Below are 22,077 nucleotides of genomic sequence, written 5' to 3'. Positions count from 1 at the left end.
TCAACTCAGTAATATCTTCTGTATCAAAAGCAAGAGTTGATAGAGGTACCTTTAGTTCAGCAGTATCATAACTGCTATCAGCATTTGCCATTAAGGCATAGTTCACCTCTTCTTCAGATTCTGAAGTGTCTGCCCAGTTTTTCTTCTTTGTGATAAGTGTCTGGCCTTTATCACCTTTTCCTTTCTTGCAATCAGGAGAGATGTGGCCTCTTTCACCATAATTGTAGCATTTGACATTTGAGTTGTCTCCTCTGTCAGACTTTCCTCCTTTACCTTCAGTCTTTCTGAACCCTTTCTTGTCAGAACTTCCACCTTTCCTGAAAAACTTCTTACCCTTTCTGAATTTCTTGTAGGCTATCTTTGTGATACCCTTCACCATAAGAGCACACAGTTGCATCATCTCTGCATCAACATCCACTTCAGATAAGTTTTCAAGTTCCGAATCATCATTATCAGAATCTGATGACTCTGAATTAGACTGTATGATGAGAGCCTTTCCTTTTGCCTTCCTAGAGATAATTAGCTTTTCTTCAGTCTTTAAAGCAACTGTCTTAGACTTCCCTCCATGCATCTTCTTTCTTTGCTCCATCTCAAGTTCATGAGTCTTGAGCATCCCATAGATTTCATCAAGAGACATATCAGCAAGTTCATAGTTGTCTCTTATTGTAGTAGCTTTCAAATCCCACTTTTCAGGAAGAGCTACTAGGAATTTCAGATTTGAATCTTTTGGATCATATTCCTTATCCACTAGTGACAGATCATTCAACAGCTTTATGAATATGTCATATGTATCAGTTCATGACTCATCTGATTTTGAGTCAAAGTGCTCATACTTCTGTGTGAGTATTGTCTTCCTGTTCTTTTTTATGGCATTGGTTCCTTGACATCTCACTTCCAATGCATCCCAGATTTATTTTGCAGTCTTGCATCCAATCACCCTGTTTGACATGACATTTTCAAGTGCACTATGAAGCAAGTGTCTTAATTTTGCATCCTTGCCTAGTGAAGAGATGTCTTCAGTGGTGAGTTCTCTCTTTTCTTTGGGAATCATCTTCTGTGGCTCATTCCCAACTGCAACAGAAAGCTTTGTGGGCTTGTGTGGACCATCATAAATTCTGTCTAAATATTCTGGATCTGTAGCTTCCAGAAACACAGTCATTTTCACACTCCATACAGGGTACTCAGACACCCTGAGCATAGGAACCCTGATGGTTTCATATCTACTGGTATTTTGAATGGGTTGAACCTTTGCAGGTTCTTGAGGGTCTTGTGTTTTTGATTGATCAGGCATGATTGATTGTTTGTTTGGATCTTAACTGTTTATAAGCTTAACAGATTGGCTCTGATACCACTTGTTAGGCCTCAATGATACTATAGAAGGGGGTTGAATATAGTATCTACAATCAATTCGATTATAAACACAAGTATGTAACAGAAAACAAGTTTATTCAATATACCAAACTCTGTTACAGTAGTTTTAATCTACTCTCTCAGTGATGTATGATATCACTAAGAGCTTCTAGGGTTACAATGAATAATATTCTCGTGAATGATAACACATATAGTGTAAACCCTAATCTGTGTTTATATACTACACAGTTACAAGATATCTCCTAATTGATATGATATGTTCTATTTCGTAAAATACATCAATAAGAGATTATCTATTGTAGTCCTTTAGCTGTACAACTCTCCAAGCATATCTTCTTTTGTTTAATCCAGATCCTCTCCTGTAAATCAGCCACTTTTCATCCATGAAGTGTATCCGCACTTAAGTTCTTATGTAAGTCATGATGGCTTAATTCTGATAACTTCCTGTCTGCAGTAAGCTCTGATTTCCAGTTATGTTCTAATAGTAAGTTCTGAAACTAAACAAATCAGATTAGACATGACATCACAAATATATCTAACAGTTTCGCCGGATTTCGCCTCGCCGGAATCTGGGGAAAAACCGGCGGTGTTCTTAGTGTTCTTCCCCAACCCGGATCCGACCCGATAACCCGAATCCCCAACCCGTTAGTTCTAATTGAAACCCGGTTTCAATCCGAAAATTTCCAAAGCTAATTTTCAAAACCTGTTATAATAATTTCTTTTTACTTTTATTTCAAAATTCTTTGTTTCTAAATTCTAAAAATTAATTACTTTATTTTAAAAATTCATTTCCTTATATTTTTAAATTCTAAAATTTATTTTCTTAATTATTTTAAATTCCTAAATTATTTTCTTTTATCATTTTCAAAAATCTAATTTGAGTTAATTATTTATAATTTATTTTAGTTAATTATTTATGAATTTAATTAATTGATTAAATCATTTAATCAATTAATTTCATTTATAAATAGTTAAATAAATGTAAATTATTTATAATTAATTCAAATAATTTCTAAAAATTATTTTTAAACTTTTAAAAATTATATTTTGGTATTTAAAATCAATTAATATTATTATTAATTAATTTAAATCTATTTAAATCTTATTTTATTCATAATAAAATAATTGTTCGTCCGTTTAATACGAACCGAACGCGTACAGACTCAGAAAAACATTATGCTTTCAATAAAAATACTTTCGAGTCCTAATTTCTTTTGTATTGCAATGTCATTTGATTTGTTAGTCCTTTTGAGTCGGTATATGATCGGTAAACACTATTGTTGACCTGATTTCAATTCTGAACGTACTGAGACCTATAAGCTGATTATCTGATTTATGTGTTGCATGAAATATATGATTAAGTGTTATATGAATATCATCATTACGTGCTACGTGATATGCATGCTATCTGTTTACAATTTTAAAATGCCATGATTAGTTATAAACGATCGGGTAGATGTCAAGACGTATAGTTACGTCGATTGAGTTTGTTTCTGTCAATTAAATTAGTCCTTTTGTTTATAGAATCAAGTAGCAAGGAGTGCAGTCAAAGGCTAGACAGAGTCAATAGCCAGCAGTTATAAGCCAGGGTTATAATAAGAAATTATTGAGCAGACCATGCAAGTACCCCTGACTTCACTTATCGTTCAAGTGGCGTTTATTTCCAATTATATGATGCAAGTATCCTTACCTTCACTTATTATTCAAGTGATGTTTATTATAAATCTTGTTATGCAAATATCTATATCTTCACTTATCATTTAGTGACATTGACTTTGAACTCTATTCTTTCAATTTCGATACTATTCGAAGTTCAGAATAGTTAATCATTTTACATTTCGATACAAATTACTCTATATAGTGAAACTTTGAATTAAGATTAGCGAATAACTAATTGTTCTAGTTATTTCGCCATCGGTTATTGAGATAGCTCTGGACCATGAGAAATGGGGAGTTATATTGTTAAGGATGTCGTTTGATTCAGCTTCTTTGATCAAAATATTTTATGGATTGGATGAATACGTAAGTGACCGGGACGGACGGTCCAGCGGAGGGCTATTTCTAAGTGTTATATGAAATATTTTGACACAATTTGTGCCACAGGCAAATATATTGCCTTTTTATTTGAGTACTCCTATGTTGGGACATATTTCTACGAACCATAACCAGTGCTATCACACGGGCTGATCAGCATGTGATAGTACGTCCGTCGGAGTTAGATTCCAATCTAAAAATTATCTTTTATTGCCGATAGCTTGTTTAGCATTTATTGTTGATCGAATATCACTGGTTTTATCCTGTTGTTCAGTTTATATCAAAATGTGGTTGACCATTTCAAGTACACCTTATACTGCTTGATGAGCTTTTCTTTCTCTCATACTTATTTATTATTCTAATCTTTCAGCTAAGTCAGAGCAGGCCTGAATTCCAAGTTAGATCAGGAGAAGTGTACTTGTAGATAGTTTGGTGTGTTTTCCAGGTAGTCAGTTTGGGACGCTTGAATAGTCTAGAGGTTTGTAATAAAATTTGAATAATTTGTAAAACTAATTAAACTTATGGTTTGTAATAACACTTGGTTTGTATTAGTGCATGTTCCATACTATAACCTGTGATCGATCCAGTTGCATGCAATGGGTCATATCTATTATATTATTCTGTTGTTCCTATTTTAGTTTTGTTTATCGGCTAGTAACCCCGAAATCTAGACCCCGGGTTTAGAGTGTGTCACAGGTTGGTATCAGAGCTATAGGTTATGGTCACTGAAACAGGCTTAGGATTGTCATAAGTGAGTCATAGGAAGATCACATAAGATAAGCACGTGTAGTTTAGCTCTTATAGGGTTAAATTTAGATTTTCGGGCTAGGTTATATTTTAGTTATTCAGGTACCCTGTTTTGCATTTGGCTCTTGGCCTTTGTGCCAATTTGTTGCTATTTTGTTGGATTCTGAGAGTAGTAAGAATTGATAAAAGAGGTTAGAAGGTTGTGTTACAACCCTATCCACCATTTGTTGGTTTATTTGAGATTTTGAGCAAGAGTTTAAGAGGTTTGGATAATTCTTCATAAAATTTTCTTTGTGTTATCATTCTTGAGATAATAAACATGATTATGTGATAATCATGTCGCATATGTTAATATGGTGGCAAGTTTATGATATTTTGAAAAAAGATAATGCTCGAGAATTTTGATATGCTAAAGAATTGCTACATATTTGACACAATGCTTGACAGATTATTATATATATTGCTTGTTTCTTATCAAAATAATGGAACCAAAGAGAAGGAGTAATTCAGGAGAGGATCGTACCGATAGTCATACAGATCCAGCGATTGTCCAGATGTTAGGACTGATGCAGCAACAGATGTTGCATCTTACGCATCAGTAACAACAGTAGCAACAGCAATAACAGCAAGCAGCAGCACCACCTGCAGTGACTTTTAAGCAGTTTCAAGCTGTGAAGCCACCTGAATTCAAGGGAAGTTCTGACCCCATGGAAGCCAATGTATGGCTTAAAGAGATCGAGAAGGATTTTGACTTATTTGGAGCAGGAGATGAACAGAAGACCAAGTTTGTAAGCTACTTTCTGAAGGGCGAGGCAAACTATTGGTGGGAATCCACTCGAGCGTTGGAAGGAGGTGAAGTTGTAACTTGGGAGAGGTTTATACAGATGTTCTTAGAGAAGTATTTCCCGAGGTACATGAAGAATCAAATGGAGCTCAAGTTTTTGAACCTGACACAGGGTGATCTTACTGTCGCTGAGTATGAAGCTAAGTTTACTGAGTTAGCTAGGATCGTGTGAGAACAGGTTGATAAAGATGAAAAGAAAGCAAGAAGGTTCGAACAGGGATTGAAATTTTGGATTCAGAACAGAGTGGCCATGTTTGAATTGACTTCATATGTGGCAGTGGTTCAGAAAGTGATTGTGATCGAAAGCAGAAGCGACATGTCTCAGAGGGAAAAGGATGGAAAGAAAAGGAAAATAGAAACCTCAGGAGGAGGTCAACAACAAGGAAATTTTCAAGGCCGTTTCAACAAAAGGCCAGATTTTTAAGGTAACAAGAATGTGGGATTCAGAAGACCTCAATCAGGAAATGGAGGACAAGGAAACCGTTTTTAGAATTCAAATCAGCAGATGCCCAATCATCCACCAGTACCGGATTGCCAGTTTTATGATATGAAGCACTTTGGGAATTGCAACGCCAATATGACATGTTTCAAATATGGCAGGAAGGGACACTTTGCTAATATGTGTCAAAATCCAACCCAAGGTCAGAATGTGGGAACTGGTTGTTATAAGTGTGGGAAGCCAGGACATATTGCCAGAAATTTCCCAACATAAGGTACTACGAGCAACACACTAAGGATTACAGGTGCTCTATCTCAGGATGTACCAAGGATTGAAGGACCACCAGCTCAACCCAAAGCCAGAACATTCAACATGACTATGAAGGATGCAGTCCAAAGTTCAGATGTGGTTGCAGGTACGCTTCCAGTCAACTCCATAGATGTTTAAGTTTTAATTGATTCTGGAGCTACAAGGTCATTTATTTCTCAAGATTTTGTTGGTAAATTGCATTGCAAAGTTGAATTGTTAGAACAAGCATTAATGATAGAACTAGCTAATAAGAATCAAGTTCCCGTCGACCGAGTGTGTCTGAAGTGTGATATCGAGATAGCGGGACATCATTTTTATGCCAACTTGATACCTTTTAAGTTGGGAGAATTTGATATTATCTTAGGAATGGATTGGTTGTCAGAGAATAACGCTCAGATTGATTGTAAGAATAGGAAAGTGAGACTTTAGACATTGGATAATAAGAAGAAGGTAATATTTCGAGGGAGTAAGAAAGAAAAGAAGTTCTTAACGATAGCTCAAGCAAAGAAGTTACTGCGTCAGAATTGCGAGGCGTATTTGGCCCATATGATAGACACCAGCAAAGAGGTACCATCACAAGAATCTATTCCGGTTGTCAATGAATTTCCAGATGTCTTTCCAGACGATCTTCCAGGATTACCTCTAGATAGAGAGATCGAGTTTGTGATTGATTTAGCACCCGAAACAGAACCAGTTTCTAAAGCTCCGTATCGAATGACACCAGTGGAGATAAAGGAATTGGCAATTCAACTGCAAGATATTTTGGAGAAAAGAGTTATAAGACCCAGTGTATCTCCGTGGGGCGCACCAGTGTTATTTATCAAGAAGAAAGATCGAAGCATGCGAATGTGTATTGACTATCGAGAATTGAATAAGCTGACCATTAAGAACATGTATACGTTGCCGAGGATCGATGATTTGTTTGACCAACTGAAAGGCGCTGTATGATTTTCTAAGATTGATCTAAGATCTGGATATCATCAACTGAAGATCAAGCCAGAAGACATTCTGAAGACCGCATTCAGAACCAGATATGGGCATTATGAGTTTCTAGTGATGGCATTTGGATTAACTAACGCACCAGCAGCTTTCATGGATCTAATGAATCGAGTATTCAAGATGTATTTGGATAAATTTGTGATTGTGTACATAGACGACATTCTGATCTACTCCAAGATAGAAGAAGAGCATGCAGAGCATTTAAGGATAGTTCTAGAGACACTGCGACAGGAGAAATTGTACGCAAAGTTTTCCAAGTATGAATTTTGGTTAAAAGAAGTACAATTTCTTGGGCACGTGATTAGCAATAAAGGAGTGGAAGTAGATCCGTCAAAGATTGAAGCCATAATCAACTGGGAGAGGCCAAAAACACCAACAAAAGTAAGAAGTTTTATGGGATTGGCATGTTACTACAGAAGATTCGTGCAAGATTTTGCGAAGAAAGCTACGCCGTTGACAAAGCTCACCAGAAAGAACCAGAAATTTGAATGGGACGAGAAGTGCGAGGAAAGTTCCCATGAATTAAAGAATAGATTGGTATCTTCACTGTGTTTTGATGCAGCATGACAAAGTGATAGCCTACACTTCAAGACAGCTGAAACCACATGAAGAGAAGTATCCAACACATGATCTTGAATTGGCAGCTATAGTGTTTGCACTGAAGATATAGAGGCATTATCTGTAAGGGGAAAAGTGAGAGATTTACACGGACCACAAGAGTTTGAAGTATATTTTCACCCAGAAGGAATTGAACATGAGGCAAATAAGATGGTTAGAACTGATCAAGGATTACGACTGTACTATCAACTATCATCCAGGAAAAGCGAATATGGTGGCAGACGCTCTGAGCAGGAAAGAAAGGTTAAACATGATCATTTCATCTGAGGAATTGATCAAGGAATTTGAGAAGCTTGAAATAGAGGTCAGTATTTCAAGTATGTCTACAGATATGTTATGTGCAATGTCTTTTCAACTAGAACTATTAGAGAAGATAAGAAGATGTCAGGAAGAAGTACTGAGCCATGAGCAAGAAGAGTTGACAGGAGAAGAGAAAGGGAGTCAAAAGGATGATAAAGGAATCTTAATATTTTCTTCCAGAATAAGGATACCCAATGTAGCCAAGCTGAAAGACGAAATTCTTGGAGACGCTCATACCTCCGGATACTCAATTCATCCCGGAAGTAAGAAGATGTACAGAGACTTAAGAGAAAACTTTTGGTGGCCAAGTATGAAGAAAGAGATTGCTGAATGGGTAAGTAAGTGTTACACTTTCCATCGAGTCAAAGCGGAACATTAAAGGCCTAGTGGACTGATACAACCATTGGACATTCCAGAATGGAAGTGGGAGCATATTGCAATGGATTTCGTAGTTGGATTACCGAGGACCAAGGTGAATCATGATGCTATTTGGGTTATTATTGATAGATTGACGAAGTCAGCGCATTTTCTTCCTATCAACGAAAGATTCTCATTGGATAAATTGGTTCAACTATACCTGAAGGAAATTGTAGTTTGACATGGAGTTCCAGTATCTATAGTTTCAGACAGAGATCCTCGATTTAATTCAAGATTTTGGAGAAGTTTTCAAGATTGTCTCGGAACGAAGCTGAATATGAGTACCACGTATCATCCGCAGATAGATGGTCAAAGTGAAAGGATGATTCAAACTATTGAAGACATGCTAAGGGTATGTGCACTAGATTTTGAAGGAAGTTGGGATGAACATTTGCCATTAGTTAAATTCTCCTACAACAACAACTATCATGCCAGTATTGGAATGCCGCCTTATGAAGCTTTGTACTGGAGAAGATGCAGATCTCCAATATGTTGGGAAGTAGTTGGTGAAAGAAAGATTTTGGGTCCAGAATTGATCCAGCATACGAAAGAGAAAATAGAACTCATTCAGAAACGATTAGTAGTAGCTCAAGATCGTCAACACAAGTATGCTGATCCAGCCATAAAGGATATAGAATTTGAAGTTGGTGAAGCAGTGCTATTGAAGATTTCACCTTGGAAAGGTTTATCCATATTTGGAATGAAAGGAAAGTTGAGTCCGTGTTATGTTGGCCCTTTTGAGATTTTGAGGCGTGTGTGAAAGGTTGCTTACGAACTAACATTACCACCTCACATGCAGCATATCCACAACATGTTCCATGTGTCAATGTTGAAGAGTTATTTTCCTGATTTGAATCATATGATAGAATACGAGCAAATCGAGATTCGGCTAGATTTATCTTTTGTAGAGCGTCCAATGCAGATCTTAGAGAGGAAAGAAAGAGTGCTTATGAATAAGTCGGTGTCTTTAGTGCGAGTCTTGTGGAGAAATCCCAAGGTTGAAGAGTCGACCTGGGAGTTGGAAAGCGAAATGCGAACCAAATATCCTCACTTATTTTCCTAGGCTGATTCTGAGGACAGAATCCTGTTAAGGGGGGGAAGGATGTAATATCCGGGAAAATTAAGTGAATATTATATGTTAAATGAATAAATATTATGTGTTTATATAAGTTAAAATATTTATTGCCATGATATTACATGTTTTAAATGCTATTTGTGTTTCCGTGGGAACCAGAATTTTTTTTCGATTGATTAACATGTGTTTAAACTGCAATTATATGAATCGATCTGTACTTTGGACCCGTATTTACTTGCGTCTTTATCGAGGTATTCGTTTTATCTCGTTTATGTGCATTTGAATGTATTTTATGCGAGTTCGGGTTTTCTTGTTAATGTAAGTATCGTTTTGGTTTTTCAAAAACAAACGGACCGGGACCCCACCGGGACGCCAAAGCCCACAAAATCCATGTTTTTATCTGTATAGAATTATCTGTATTTCATATACCCTTTATATTTGTATTTTTGCATTATTCGCAATTTTTGGGAAATTTTGATACAAATTTTATAATTTATCATTTTTAAAATTATTCCCCGTAATTATTATTTTGGGGCTTAATTATTTAATTATGGGAATAAAAACACCCTTAATTTATTTTGGGGTATTAAATTTATGTATATATAAATAGCTGATTTATTTTATTTTATTTTACTTTATTTTCAGAAATTACTAAAAATAATACAAAAATCAGAAATTATAATTAGGGGTGACGGTTTGTTCTTGAACAAAATCAATCGATTGAAGGTGTTACAGTGATCCGCTATTTGTGTGCTATATATCAAATTAAAGCTCGTGAATAGGCCGAACTTTTGGCACCAACCACTCGTTCTAAGGTGCACTAATTAGCAAAAATGATGTTCGTCGTTTTTGTCATTTTGATTCGAATTGATTAATGATTTTGGGACTGTGTTGATTGTTTTACCATATTAATTTGAAGCTGTACGTATAAATTTTGTATATGATTGTGTTCGATTGATGTTATCCCGAGTTTTTAATTTTAATCGATTCATAATTTTGAATTTCTGAACTTGTTCGTGAATTGTTGATATTGTGATTACTGGGAACGAATTGTAAAGGATCTAAGCATTATTTTTGTGTATTGAGGGTCGATTTTAAGGATTGTCGGGATCGTCGTTTGCCGGACTGGAGCTCGACTCATCGGTTTTCATAGTGTTTTCACCGGAAATCGTCAAGCTCCGGGTTGATTGTTGATGTTGTTGATTATTTCCGAGTTTTGGAGAAATGTTTAATTGATCCTAGCTGAAAAATGAGGCCGAATCGACTGTGTTTAGGCCTGGTTGGAGCTCGTTTGGCGGGGGAGACAGCTACCGGGGTTTCTGTTAGGCCTCAATGATACTATAGAAGGGGGTTGAATATAGTATCTACAATCAATTCGATTATAAACACAAGTATATAACAGAAAACAAGTTTATTCAATATATCAAACTCTGTTACAGTAGGTTTAATATACTCTCTTAGTGCTGTATGATATCACTAAGAGCTGCTAGGGTTACAATGAATAATATTCTCATGAATGATAACACATATAGAGTAAACCCTAATCTGTGTTTATATACTACACAGTTACAAGATATCTTCTAATTGATATGATATGTTCTATTTCCTAAAATACATCAATCAGAGATTATCTATTGTAGTCCTTTAGTTGTATAACTCTCCAAGCATATCTTCTTGTGTTTAATCCAGATCCTCTCATGTAAATCATCCGCTTTTCATCCCTGAAGTGTATCCGCACTTAAGTTCTGATGTAAGTCCTGATGGCTTAAGTTCTGATAACTTCCTGTCTTCAGTAAGTTCTGATTTCCAGTTAAGTTCTGATAGTAAGTTCTGAAACTAAACAAATCAGATTAGACATGACATCACAAATATATCTAACAGTTTCGCCGGATTTGGCCTCGCCGGAATCTGGGGAAAAACCGACGGTGTTCTTGGTGTTCTTCCCCAACCCGGCTCCGACCCGTTAACCCGAATCCCCAACTCATTAGTTCTAATTAAAACCCGGTTTCAATCCGAAAATTTCCAAAGCTTATTTTTAAAACCTGTTATGATAATTTCTTTTTACTTTTATTTCAAAATTCTTTTTTTCTAAATTCTAAAAATCAATTACTTTATTTTAAAAAATCATTACTTATATTTTTAAATTCTAAAACTTATTTTCTTAATTATTTTAAATTTCTAAATTATTTTCTTTTATTATTTTCAAAAATATAATTTGAGTTAATTATTTATAATTCATTTCAGTTAATTATTTATGAATTTAATTAATTGATTAAATCATTTAATCAATTAATTTCATTTATAAATAGTTAAATAAATATAAATTATTAATAATTAATTCAAATAATTCCTAAAAATTATTTTTAAACTTTTAAAAATTATGTTTTGGTATTTAAAAATCAATTAATATTATTATTATTGATTTAATTCTATTTAAATCTTATTTAATTCATAATAAAATAACATTCGTCCGTTTAATACGAAACAAACGCGTACAGACTCAGAAAAACATTACGCTTTCAATAAAAATACTTTTGAGTCCTAATTTCTTATGTATTGCAATGTCATTTGATTTGTTAGTCCCATTGAGTCGGTATATGATCGGTAAACACGATTGTTGACCTGATTTCAATTCTGAACGTACTGAGACCTATGAGCTGATTATCTGATTTATTTGTTGCATGAAATATATGATTAAGTGTTATATGAATATCATGGTTACGTGCTACGTGATATGCATGTTATCTGTTTACAATTTTAAAATGCCATGATTAGTTATAAATGATCGGGTAGATGTCAAGACGTATAGTTACGTCGATTGAGTTTGGTTCTGTCAATTAAATTAGTCCTTTTGTTTATAAAATCAAGTAGCAAGGAGTGCAGTTAAAGGCTAGACGGAGTTAGTAGCCAGCAGCTATAAGCCAGGGTTATAATAAGAAATTATTGAGCAGACCATGCAAGTATCCCTGACTTCACTTATCGTTCAAGTGGCGTTTATTTTCAATTATATGATGCAAGTATCATTGCATTCACTTATTATTCAAGTGATGTTTATTATAAATGTTGTTATGCAAATATCTATATCTTCACTTATCATTTAGTGACATTGAATCTGAACTCTATTCTTTCAATTTCTATACTATTCTAAGTTCAGAATAGTTAATCAATTTACATTTCGCTACAAATTAATCTATACAGTGAAACTTTGAATTGAGATTAGCGAATAACTAATTGTTCTAGTTATTTCGCCATCGGTTATTGAGATAGCTCTGGACCATGAGAAATGGGGAGTTATATTGTTAAGGATGTCGTTTGATTCGGCTCCTTTAATCAAAATGTTTTATGGATTGGATGAATACGTAAGTGACCGGGACGGACGGTCCAGCGGAGGGCTATTTCTAAGTGTTATATGGAATATTATGACATAATTTGTGCCACAGGCAGATATATATCCTTTTTATTTGAGTACTCATATTTTGGGACATATTTCAACGAACCATGAGCCAGTGCTATCACACGGGCTGATCAGCATGTGATAGTACATTCGTCGGAGTTAGATTCCAATCTAAAAATTATATTTTATTGCTGATAGCTTGTTTAGATTTTATTGTTGATCGAATATCACTGGTTTATCCTGTTGTTCAGTTTATATCAAAATGTGGTTGATCATTTCAAGTACACCTTATACTGCTTGCTGAGCTTTTCTTTCGCTCATACTTGTTTATTATTCTAATCTTTCAGCTAAGTCAGAGCATGCCTGAGTTCCAGGTTGGATCAGGATAAGCGTACTTGTAGATAATTTGGTGTGTTTTCCAGGTAGTCAGTTTGGGATGCTTGAATAGTCTATAGAGGTTTGTAATAAAATTTGAATAATTTGTAAAACTAATTAGACTTATGGTTTGTAATAACACTTGGTTTGTATTAGTGCCTGTTCCATACTATAACCTGTGATCGATCCAGTTGCATGCAAGGGGTCATATCAATTATATTATTCCATTGTTCCTATTTTAGTTTTGTTTATCGGCTAGTGACCCCCAAATTTAGATCCTGGGTTTGGAGTGCGTCACATGCCATTGCAATTACTGAAAATCCAGTAGAACATTAAAGGACCAAGCACATTGACATTAAGTACCACTTCATTAGGGAATATGTCATGAATGGTACTGTGGAATTTCATTTTGTTCCAAGTGAGAAGCAACTTGTAGACATCTTCATTAAACCACTTAATAAATCAATATTTAATAGGTTGGTAAGTGAGTTAGGTATGCTTAATTACTCTTAATTCGTTTTGATGTCTAAGCAAATTGGAATGCAGCCAGAGTAAAATTTGATATTCCCTGAAAAAGATAAAATTTTGGAAAAGTCAGAATTTATATCTCGACGGATGTTCGTTATCCGTTGAATATGAATATTCGTCAAATTATATCATCCGTTGAAGTATCAATTGTGACTCTGGGTACTTTTATCATTATCCGTCGAACTGCACTCAATCTTATCCATTAATTTTAAGCATTATCCGTCGAATTTACTTACAGCCTGTATGTAAATTTCAACGGATAATCTTAGAATTTTGATAGTTTTCTTTATTTTTAAATGACAATTTTTTGGCTAATTTGATTGGTTACTTTATTTTACTTTTTGACAGTTTATTTCTGAAAAAGTATATAAGATAATTTCATTTCTATTCTTTACTTCTATCTTTCTCAAGCAATTTCTTTAACTCTTTCTTCTCCAAAGCAAAATATTTTTCTCTCTGCAAATCACTCTCATTCTCAGCAATGGCACCAGTAGTCAAGATCATGTCCCAATCTGGGTTTGTGTATGAAAAGAACAACTTCATCGCATTAGTGAATAAGGAGATTGCTGCTTTTGAAGATTATTACAAAGTGATGGATTTCATTCAAAATTGCAAACTGAAGTATGCTATGCTAGAGTCTCCTGTTATCTACTGCGAAGTGGTTGAAGAGATATGGACCACTGTTGTTTACAACTCAAGTGACAAAACCATTACCTTTATTCTTAAAGGTACAAATTACTGCATAAATAGTGATATAATTTGTGCGTGTTTTCAAGTGCCTGAGAATAATACACTGACTCCACACATAGAAACATATGTGAATTTTATGCTCAGTTCTATGGGCTATGCTTTTGACCCCACCAAGCTAGGTAATGTTAGAAGAAAAGGCCTCAAAAAGGAGTGGAGCTTTCTGTATGACTCTTTTATTATAGTATTTGCTGGAAAAATTAGTAATTTTGATGTTGTGACTTACTCACTTGGAAACATGTTATATATGATGCTTAATGATAAGTATCATAACTTTAGTGAGTCTGTCTTGTTTGAATTATCTTTTATGCTAGGGGACATTAAGAAAAGATCTAAAAACATATATTATGCTAGATTCTTTATGTTACTGGCTCACTTTGTTTCTGAAGACCTTATCATTGAGAAACCAACCAACAAGCTTGATTGTTGGGTTCTAGAAAGAAGGGTTATTGCTGACTTGAATAGGGCAAACAACCTCAGTGAGGTCCCTCTTATTTACATGCCAATCATGGAGCAGCCTCAGGTAAGTGAGGTAAATATTTCTGTCCCTACTACTTCTAAACCACCTATTTCTTTGCAATCAACTGTGGCCATGGCACCATGGCACCTGTGACAGTGACCAAACAGGTGCCTATCCAAGCCACAAAACCAAAAATTTCAAAATCCAAGTTAAAGAAAGCCCCCTCTAGTTTCTCTCAAAAGAATCTAGTTGTAAAATCTACTAAAAACCAAGAGGGTGTGTGAAGGGAAGTAAGTCTGGTGAGGGACAGGGTGAACATAAAAGAAGCCCTAAAAATAAGGATGGAGATGTGTGCGTAACCAAATCTAGCCACACTACAGTTTCCCAACAAACTGTAGTGATTAATAAGGATATAAGCTAATTACTAGTTTCATCCTCCCAAAAGGATGTTACTATTGAAACAAGCTCTCAACCAAGAGCACGGACCAAGAGGGTTAGGGAAACAAGCTCACCCAAACTTATACTAGAAAGAAGAAATCCAAAATACTTGGGGATACACAGGGTGCACACACGGTGCAAACTGCAGTCAAAGACTCAGTTACAACACCTTCTCAAAGTCAGATTGATATGGCTCCTGTAAATGAGGAGTCACAGCCAAAATCTTTGGTGATACAAGCACCTCACACTCAAAACTCACCCACAAATTCTCTGGATGTGGACATGATTCACACATCAATTCCTGATTCTCCATATTTAACTCTCATGGAGAAGCCAAAATCTATAGCAAGTCAGCATCATCTTTTAGATGATTTGTTGGCTCACTTCCCATTCCTTTCTGATTCTACTGATAAATCTGTGCCAAATCTGAAATTAATCACCACAGATTCTACAGTAGTCTCCACTCTAAACTCTGTCATTTCTACTATCTCAACGCATATTTTTCATCCGTTGACTAGTGACTGTATCTCCACAGATGTGCTTAACAATAATCATCCATTGGCACTATTAACTACTACTTTGACGGATGTTTCTCATCCGTTGACAATCACTGCACAACTTGAAATCTCAAATGTTGTCACAAGTGCAGATGATTTAGTAGCTGTACAATCAGTCTTAGGATTGAGGGAAGGGAGTGAACACAGTGAGGGGCTGAGTTGCTCTCAGGCAAAAGTAGAGGAAAAGAGTAAAATTATGCAAGATATTTCTTTCAGCTTGGCAAAAGTGAGTGAGTGGAGTCCCACCTTAGTAGGTGAAGATGCATGTGTGAGGGTGGGAAGCCAAGGGGAGCCCTTGATGCAAGAACAGAGAGATTATGAGAGAAAAGCAGGTACATAATATTAGGAATATGTTGTGTACTTGATGATAACTTGAACAAAACACCTAGTAGATTTTAATTAAGTGTTTTTGTAGCTTTCAACGGATGATCATTTCAACATCCGTTGAAAGTGTAGCTTATGTAACTATAAGTTTAGTAGCACATTCCTGCATATCAAAATGGCTTAATGGAACATATTATGTAGAATGTATAGATCATGTTAACTACTAGATTGATATGCAAGATAGGTTGGTTAATTGTAATTATCAGATGCCTTGTAATCTTGCATAAATGAAATGGAGTTAACTGACAGGAAAACAGTCCCAATGGATGTTTCATAAAGCTTTCAACGGATGATCAACTAAAGCTTCAACGAATGAGTAGCATAGTCTCAACGGATGATCAGCTAAAGTTTCAATGGATGATCAACCATAGTTTCAACGATGATTCAATGAAGCTTCAACGGATGTTCAAATTCAAAAGATCAGTTGATAGTGACTTGACAGTCACATGCGTTGGATGTATGTAAATAGAATGTGGCAGCCTATTTACAGGGTTTAGAGAACAAAGAAATATTTCCATTTTCATGCTAAACAGAGGATATTCAAAGATGCAGGATTGAGAAATAAAGAAGCATGAAATTAGACTTGAAATGTTTTTTCTTATTTTACTTGTCTTTTTGTATTGTAACTTGGTAATATATAAACAAAGTGTATAAAGTTAAATAACAACTAAGTAAGTGAGCATTTTTCCAAAGAAATAGATAAGGCAAAATCTATAAAGAATTTTTCTGTTCTTGTTGTTCAATTTGTAAGCAGCTGTGTACAAGTTTGTAACACAGAGTTCTCTACATAATATATATCTCTGGTGGAAAAGTTAAATCCACCAGAATTTTTAAGTACTTGTATTTAAATACTTTGTGTTTTAATTTCTACACTACTTTCATTCTGCACCACTGCTAGATCAAACACAGTTATCTATAGAAGAACTTTTCTTAAAACCAAAAAATAGCCAGAATTCCATTCAACCCCCCTTCTGTAATTCTTGTTTAGATTGTTTGGGAATAACAATTGATATCAAAGCAAGATCTTGAAGAACAAAGAGTTTAAAGATCACAACAATAAACAAGATGAGCAAAAAGGATGTTAGAGTAAAGATTCCATTTCTGGATAAAGAAATCTCTCACCATTGGAAGGTGAAGATGCATCTGCATCTCCTATCTCAAGATGAAGCTTATGTGGACTGTACTGAGAAAGGTCCACATGTCCCTATGAGAGCTACTACAGGAAATGAAGCATCTGTCTGGAAACCTAGAGCAGAATGGTCTGATCCAGACATTGAACAAGTTCGAAAGGATAAAAAGGCCATGGAAATTTTGTTTAATGGTGTTGATGGTGACATGTTTGACAACATCATAAACTGCAAAACTGTTAAGGAGGTCTGGGAAACTATTCAAGTTATACGTGATGGAACTGAGCAGGTAAGGGAAAACAAAATACAACTCTTGATTCAGTAATCTGAACATTTTCACAGTGAAGAAAGTGAGTCACTCACCGACATAATTAGTAGATTTCAAAAGCTACTAAATGCTCTAAAGTTGTATGGAAGAGTCTATCAAACAAAGGACTCAAACCTCAAATTTCTTAGATCTCTACCAAAGGATTGGAAACCCATGACAGTCTCACTAGGAAACTCATAAGACTACAAGGAATTCACCTTGGATAGACTGTATGGAATTCTAAAGACCTATGATCTTGAAATAGAGCAAGAAGAGAAACTGGAGAAAGGAAGAAAGAAGGGAGGGTCCATTCCATTAGTGGATGACCAAGAAAAGGAGAAGAATACAAAGATTGAAGCTATTGAATCTGCACCAAACTCTAGAGTTTGTGAAGGCAAAGGAAAAGGGCTAGTAGCTGAACATGAAGACCAGCTTAGTCAAGATGACATGGATGACATAGATGAGCATCTTTCTTTTATATCCAGGAGGTTTGCCAAGCTCAAATTTAAGAAGAATTTTGGAGCATCCAAGCCCAACAGAAACATGGTTGATAAGTCTAAATTCAAATGTTTCAAGTGTGGCTTAGCTGGTCATTTTTCTAGTGAATGTAGAAAGTCTGATTCTGGTAAAAAGAAGTTTGAGGTTGTTGATTATATACAGAAATACTTTGAGTTACTCAAACAAAAGGAAAGGGATTTCATCACATAAGAAAATGACTGGGCTGCAGATGGATTAGAAGATGATGAAGATACAAGATACAAGCTATGTCAATCTAGCACTTATGGCCAAATCAGATGAAATAGAGGTCAGTTCATCAAGTAATCAGGTAATCACCACTAATATATCACAGTTGTCTAAAGCTGAGCGTAATGATGCCATAAATGACATGTCTACTGAATTATACCATCTGCGTTTTACACTCAAGTCTCTCACTAAGGAAAACACTAATCTTGAAGAGAACAATCTATTTTTAAGTGAAAGAAATACTGTGTTAGAAACTCAATTTGTTGAGTTTGAAAAACTGAAAATAGAATTCAAGATTGCTAAAGATGAATTGACTGAATCCCTTAAGAAAGAGGATATTTTAAGAAAGCAGCTTGAACGAGAACAGGAAGTAATTAAGGTATGGAAATCATCTAGAGATGTACATGCTCAAATTACTAAAGTTCAAGGCATAGAATCTTTCTGTGATGCAGCCTAGAAAAAGAAAAAGGAGAAGTTTGATTCCAATTTGGTTAAAGGACTTTCAACGGATGTGGATTCGATGGATGATGAAAATTATCCATCGAATAATCAAAAAGAGTATCCGTCAAAAGACAGTGAGCCATATTCGTTGAGTGGAAGTAAACCAGTTAGCAAAGCTAAGCTAGCCAAATTAAATGAAAAATATGGATCAGTCTCTAAGAAATTTGTTCCAAGAGAAACAAGTCAAGTGAAACAAAAGAAGAGAGTCAATGTAGGGCATCTGTTTATTAAGCAATTAAATGACAGATTCGAGAAAATTGAAGTGAGAGAAAAATCTAAAAGGAAAAATAATAGAAATGGGAAAGTAGGGATTAACAAACATAACAACTACACACCTGATAAATATGCACCAAGAAAAATCTATGTTAAGTGTGGCAGTGTTAATCATTTGTCTGTTAATTGCAAACTTGCTATGCCTGCTTCCATGTCTGCACCTCCTTCATTTCCCAGTATGCCTACCATGACTGTGAATGTTATTCCTGCACATAATTTGAATGCACAGTTTGCTAACATGCCATTTGCACAAACTCCTAACTATGCTGCATTTAGTATGCCACAAATGCCATTTAGCATGCTATACTGGAACAACATGTTCACAAAATATGCATTTCCATGTTAATCAACATCTGCATGATAATTCTGCAATGATGAATGGTTTTAAGGGCTCTACTCAATTGATAAAGGATGAACTTCAAATACCTAAGTCAAATGTGGACAGATCTAAGAAACCTAAAAAAAAAGCTAACAAAACAGGACCTAGGGAAACTTGGGTACCAAAATTAACTTGATTTTTGTTGTGTGCAGGGAAACAGAAAGAATCTTTGGTATTTGGATAGTGGGTGCTCAAGGCACATGACTGGAGATTCTACCCTGCTCACTGAGTTCAAGGAGAGTGATGGCCCAAGTATTACTTTTGGAGATGACAACAAGGCTTATACTATGGGATATGGCTTGATTTCAAAAGATAATGACATCATTGAGGAAGTTTCCCTAATGGATGGAATCAAGCATAATTTGTTGAGTATCAGCCAGCTTTGTGATAAGGGTAACTCAGTAACATTTAATTCTGAAGCCTATGTTGTGACCAACAAGAAAACCAACAAAGTGGTTCTTACTGGAGTACGAAAAGGAAATGTGTACCTAGATGACTTCAACTAATCTAATGCAGAATCTATCACCTGTCTATTCAGTAAGACAATTCAAGATGAAAGTTGGTTGTGGCATAAGAAGTTGTCACACCTTAACTTCAAGACTATGAATGAGCTAGTGAGGAAAGATTTGGTAAGAGGAATTCCACAGGTGGAATTTTCCAAGGATGGTTTGTGTGATGCCTGTCATAAAGGAAAATAAATCAAGGCATCATTCAGAAAGAAGCTTGATTCAATAATTGAAGAACCTCTACAACTACTACACATGGATTTATTTGGATCAGTCAATGTATTGTCTATCTCAAAGAAAAGATACTGTCTAGTAATCGTGGATGATTTCTCAAAGTTCTCTTGGACATATTTTGTAAAGTCTAAAGATGAAGCTAGTGAAATCATCATCAATCACATAAGACAAGTCCACAATCATCTTGATTTCAAAGTAAGAAGAATCATGATGACAATCGAATTGACTTCAAGAATTCTGTGATGAGATTATTTTGTGAAGAGAGTGGGATCATACATGAGTTTTCAGCAGCAAGAACCCCACAATAAAATGGAGTGGTGGAAAGGAAAAACAGATCTCTTATTGAAGCTGGAAGAACAATGCTGGAAGAATCAAAATGACCAACATATTTCTGGGCAGAGGATGTAAATACTGCATGCTACACTCAGAATATTTCTTTGGTTAATCAACCAGAATGCATGACACCCTACCAATTGTTCAAGAACAGGAAGTTAACATTAAACTTTCTTTGGTTCTAAATGCTTTATCTTAAGGAATCAAACTGACCAACATGGAAAGTTTGATGCCAAAGCTGATGAAGAATTTTTGTTGGATAATTACCAACATATTTCTGGGCAGAGGCTGTAAATACTGCATGCTACACTCAAAATATTTCTTTGGTTAATCAAGCAAAATGCATGACACCCTACTAATTGTTCAAGAACAGGAAGTCAACGTTAAACTTTCTTTGGTTGTACATGCTTTATCTTAAGGAATCAAACTGACCAACATGGAAAGTTTGATGCCAAAGATGATGAAGGAATTTTTGTTAGATATGCAGTTGGAAAAGCATATAGAGTCTACAATCTTAGAGCCAACATTGTTATGGAATCTGTTAAGAATATGTTGTGTACTTGATGATTAGATTAAAAAAACACCTTAGTAGATTTGACTTAGTGTATTTGTAGCTCTCGACGGATGCTTTATTACTATCCGAAGGATGATCATTATAGTCCCGACGGATGGTAACTGAACATCCATCGAGAGTGTAGCTTATGTAACAATAAGAATGTAGCTTATGTCAATTTCTAGGAAACAAGCTAGTATCCTGGTTCAGTAAAAAGCAAAATTTAGTTTCTACCTCTACAGCAGAAGCGAAATATATTGCTGCTGGCAGTTGCTATGCACAGACTTTATGGATGAAAATCCAATTGCTAGACTATGGTCTACAAGTGGAAAGAATTCCTATTTTCTGTGATAACACAAGTACAATTGCCATTACTGAAAATCCAGTACAACATTCAAGAACAAAGCACATAGACATCAAGTACCACTTCATTAGGGAACATGTAATGAATGGTACTGTGGAACTGCATTTTGTTCCAAGTGAAAAGTAGCTTGCAGATATCTTTACCAAGCATCTGGATGAATTGACCTTTTCAAGGTTGGTAAGTAAGTTAGGTATGCTTAATTATTCTTGAATTCTTTCTGATATTTTTGCAAGTTGTAATGCAGCCATAAATTTAATTGATTTTTCTGTTTTGGATGAAATTTAGCTAAGTCAAAAATTACATCCCGACGGATGCTCATTATCCATCGAGTTCGATCATCCGTCGGAATAGAATATCTTAATAAAAATCAATTACCTTTGTGGAATATTTTTACACCTGACTGATAAAATGATTTATTCTCATCCGTCGAATTGTCCAAATCATAGTCGTTAATTTTCTAAACAGTATCCATCGGGTTTACTTAAGTCTGTAAGTATATCACGACGGATAATAAATAGAATTTTGACAGTTTATTTTAATTTAAACAGCTATTTTGGGCTATTTTGATTGGTTCTTTATTAATTTTGTCAGTTTATTTCTGAGATGGTATAAAAGCAAAACTCATTATCATTGTTTTCTTTTATCATTCTTAATTGAAGTGCTCTAACTCCCTTCTTCTCCAAAGCAAATATTCTCTTTATCTCTGCAAATTTATCTACT

Source organism: Apium graveolens, chromosome 1 (genome assembly GCF_009905375.1).
Source record: "Apium graveolens cultivar Ventura chromosome 1, ASM990537v1, whole genome shotgun sequence".
In the NCBI taxonomy this organism is placed as follows: Eukaryota; Viridiplantae; Streptophyta; class Magnoliopsida; order Apiales; family Apiaceae; genus Apium; species Apium graveolens.
The sequence above is the reverse complement of the archived record's forward strand: the minus strand, read 5'-3'. Positions refer to the sequence as shown.